Source organism: Coptis chinensis, chromosome 9 (genome assembly GCF_015680905.1).
Source record: "Coptis chinensis isolate HL-2020 chromosome 9, ASM1568090v1, whole genome shotgun sequence".
NCBI lineage: Eukaryota > Viridiplantae > Streptophyta > Magnoliopsida > Ranunculales > Ranunculaceae > Coptis > Coptis chinensis.
Genome location: NC_141464.1, coordinates 14,006,508 through 14,010,412, shown reverse-complemented (window position 1 = coordinate 14,010,412; position 3,905 = coordinate 14,006,508). Strand labels below are relative to the sequence as shown.

The following is a 3,905-nucleotide window of genomic DNA, read 5'->3' as shown; positions in this document are numbered from 1 at the left end:
TTTGGAATTTGTGGGTTTGATGGATGGTTGGTGATGGAGTAGTGTAGTAGGTGTAAGGGCGGTCGAGTGGGGCTATGTGAAGTTGTCAGAGGTGGGGGAAGCCATTAATGGCGGCGTGAATTTTAGATCTAGGTTGATGAAGTTTGGATTGAATGATTTGAGGATTTGGCATTTATTAAAGTTGGTTGGGTTTGGATGGGGAGTCGAACCGACTTGATGAAGAGGAGAGTTGGTGGCCGGCGCGATTTGATGTTGGTGGTGGAGGAGAAGCCTGAGGAAGAAGATGACTGGCTGGGCTTGGGCCTGGGTCGCTTTCTCTTGGGCTTGGGTTGTTTGGTTGGGCCGGATTCTAGTGTAGTTTTCTTGGGCCGGTTTAAATTGTTGGGCCAGACCGGTTTTGATATTAGTTAGTGGGTTGGGCCATTTTCTATTTGTTTAGTTTGGGCCAATTTAATTTAAAGTTTTTGGGGCCGGGTTTTTAGGTTTGGGCTTGGCCAGTTGGGTCCGAACCATTTCCTTAGTCATGAGCCCTTGAGCCATGCATCTTTGCCTTTAGCCATGAACCATGGCTATGACCCTGAACCTATCGAACATGGAAACGACAATTTGACTTTGACCATTGACCGTTGACTGTGGAATGTTGATTTTTTTTTTCTCATATTTAAGAATATGGACAAATATAGTAATAAAATATTGTCGAAAATTATATAACGTTGTTTGTCATTATCTAATTAAGATTTGCGCGTTGTAAAACATATATATTGTGACTTTGATTATATAATAATGTTGGGATATATATATCAAATTAAAATGCATATAGTTGTCATTAAATAAATGTATAGACATTATATTATTTTATATATATATTAAATGCAATAGTAGAAATAAATGTATGTCATTATTTTATCCGTGGGATTGTAGGTATTTTTGGATATTTGACGGGAATAATATACAATAATATATTGGCATGTGAAAAGAATGAAAATGGTTATGAGATATAATTGAGATATTTCTAAATATTGTGGCTTAGTGCAATAAAGGTATTTGACACGCGACGCGATATAGTGGAATTATTATGAGTCATAAATGTATGACATTTGAATAAATTACGAACTAAAAATCCTAGAACCTAGCTACCACAACTCATGTGATTTGCCCCGTGTTTGTGTGTAATTTGATTGGCCCTTTTGGCGTTTGGTGAATCTGAATGGCCTTGGCGTAAGTAATGTGATTGGCCCTTACCCGCGTTTCAGTAAAATTTGAATGGCCCTTACGGCGCGAGCCGAATAGTGGCTTGATTATTCCGTTAAGCGCGAAAAATAGAACAAGACGCGCGATATTTTATGCCGAATAATGGCGAGTACTTACATAATGGCTTCCGTGTGAGGGTTACCTGGTGTGCGGCATCCCGCTCAAGGTAGTTACGCACGGAGTGGTTCATTATGTAAGGGGAGGCATGTGGATATACATGTTCGGCGTTGGGAAGCGATTGTGGTAGCCAAGAAAACTAGGTAAGACATAGATACGACGTGATTTTAGGGACACGCAAAGAAAGCCTTAAATAATATAATTATGGTAATATGTTGGTTATTTGTTTAGTTAGAACCTAAGGCGCCTCGATGGAGGAACTACATGTCTTATTTATTATGCGTATAGTTTGTTGTGTGATTAGTGGGAAGTTAAGGCACCTCAGTGGAGGAACTACCTGTTTAAATTATTGTACTTAAGGATGTTGTATTAGTCGTTGAAAGTTAAGGCACCTCGGTGGAGGAACTAACTGCCTTATGGATTGTGTATATATTTGTATAAGAATATGTTGTATTTTAGAGCTACTCACACCAGCATTTTTATAATGTTGACCCGATTTGCATGTTTGCTTATCGGGTGTGTTCATTAAATGAACATAGTTGATAAGTCTTGACAGGTTTAGTGTTGAAGAAAGTTGGTTGCTGCGTGTGGTTTGCGTTAGCGTCGCATTTCAAGATAGGCTTTGTTTTCCTTTGAGGTGATATAGATTTTCAGTTGAGATAAGGTTATTTGCATTTTCATTTGTAAATTGTTTTGTAATGAAGATGACTTTTGTTTAAGTTAAAATTTTTATTGGTTTTTAATTATCCGCACATTTAAACTGTTTATGGGTTTTTGGAAGTGAAGAGTGCGTCACACCTCGGAGATCGAAGAGTCGGGAACAAATAATGTTTTTTCCGAATTTTGTCGAAATTCGGGGTGTGACACCATTGGGTGGGATGACATATGCAAACCTAAGGCCTTGGGAGGCCTAGGACTAAGGAAAGCTGGTGATATGAATAAGGTTATGCTAGATAAGCTGGCTTGGAAAGCTTTCACTAATACATCCTTTATTTGGGCAAAAACTTTCTTGGTTGTTTATGGAAAGTACTGGTTTGACATAAAAGTTGACCCTCCACCTAAGGCCTCTTGGTTATGGAAAGGAGTCCATTAAACAACCAGAGATATTCTTCCAGGGATAATATGGAGTATTGGGAAGGGGGAAAAGGTTAATGTGATGAAACAACCTCGGATCATCCTTAAAGATGCTCCTATTATCCTAAGAGATATTGGACCTGACAGACCAGACCTTGAGGATCTTAGAGTGAGGGACTTGATGTTAGATGATGGTAATGGATGAGACTATAATAAGATGGAGAATCTTTTCTCACCTTATATAGCAAACTTGATAAAAGCAAGTTGTTATCAGACCATCCAGTTTGGATAATGATAAAGTCAGATGGGTATAAACCAGGAATGACATTATATCTGTAAAGTCTGCTTACCAGTTTCTAAAAGAAGAGGAATGGCAAGGGGGCACATCTTCCTTTAACTCTAAAGCTATAAATACTCTTTGGAAAACTCAGATAACAGCTAGCAACCAGCTTCTTCAATTCTTTGGAAGATGTACATAAACATCCTCCCTATAGGAGATCTTTTGGCAAGAAAAAACATAAAAGGGGAATATACTTGCCATTTTTGTTGGCTGAAACAAGAAGACCCCATGCACATTTTTTTCAAGTGTGAATGGATAAAATCGATCTGGTTTGCTTCTGATTTAGGAGCCAGAGTATAGGAGATGGCAGACAAGTCTATCAGGGACTGGTTGGATATGTTCCTTGAATGGAGCAAGGCCAATGATCCTGGCATTACATAAATGGGAGTTCTAGTAGTTATCATCTTGCAAGAGATATGGGAGATGAGGAACAAGGCCAAGTTTGAAAGCAAAGCTCCTAACTGGGATAGTCTTATAAGGAGAGCTTATGTTAAGTGGAATAGATGCATCCAAGCTTTCAGTGAGAACTAGGGAGTTGGAAATGCTAACACATAAACTCCTAATTAACTTAATTCCATATGTGCAATATACTTCTAATTTCCCCTTAATTGAATTAAACACAATTGTAATTAGGTTTGATGTTGTGTTCTGCAGGGAAACAAGGGCTGCTGCAGCGGGGACTTTAGCATGGGATGGGGAAGGCAAACTAATGGGAGCAACCACTAGGAGATTTGAAGCAGGAAGTGCAGAGGAAGCAGAGATGGTTGCTTTGGAAGTTGCTGCAAAATTGGTTAGGAGTACGGGATAGACCTTTTTTTTGTTTGAGGGTGACTGTAAACAAGTTATTCAGGATTTATAGGACACTCTAGAGATGATTGAACTCTCATAACTGGAGGCTAGAGCCTATTAGATGTATGATACTTGGCTTGTGTAAGCCTTTCACTTTTTGTTAGTTTAACTGGATTTGTAAATTGTCTAATGTAAGAAGCTCATGATCTTACAAAGTGGACTCTCCATAACCAAGATGTGAGCTTACTACCTAGCCATCTATTAGCATGTAGTATTGTTCCGTTGATATTCTAATGATATATAAGACATGTTTTTACCGAGAAAAAAAAAATAA

The 3,905-nt window shown here is 38.6% G+C and overlaps 1 long non-coding RNA gene across 1 annotated transcript; it reads left to right on the top strand.

The window, feature by feature from the left end:
* Window positions 1-1,365: 1,365 nt before the first annotated feature.
* LOC147474864 (uncharacterized) lies at window positions 1,366-3,905 on the top strand. The gene is made up of 2 exons (XR_015208058.1): window positions 1,366-2,005; window positions 3,437-3,905. It is a non-coding gene; the product is annotated as an uncharacterized LOC147474864 (long non-coding RNA).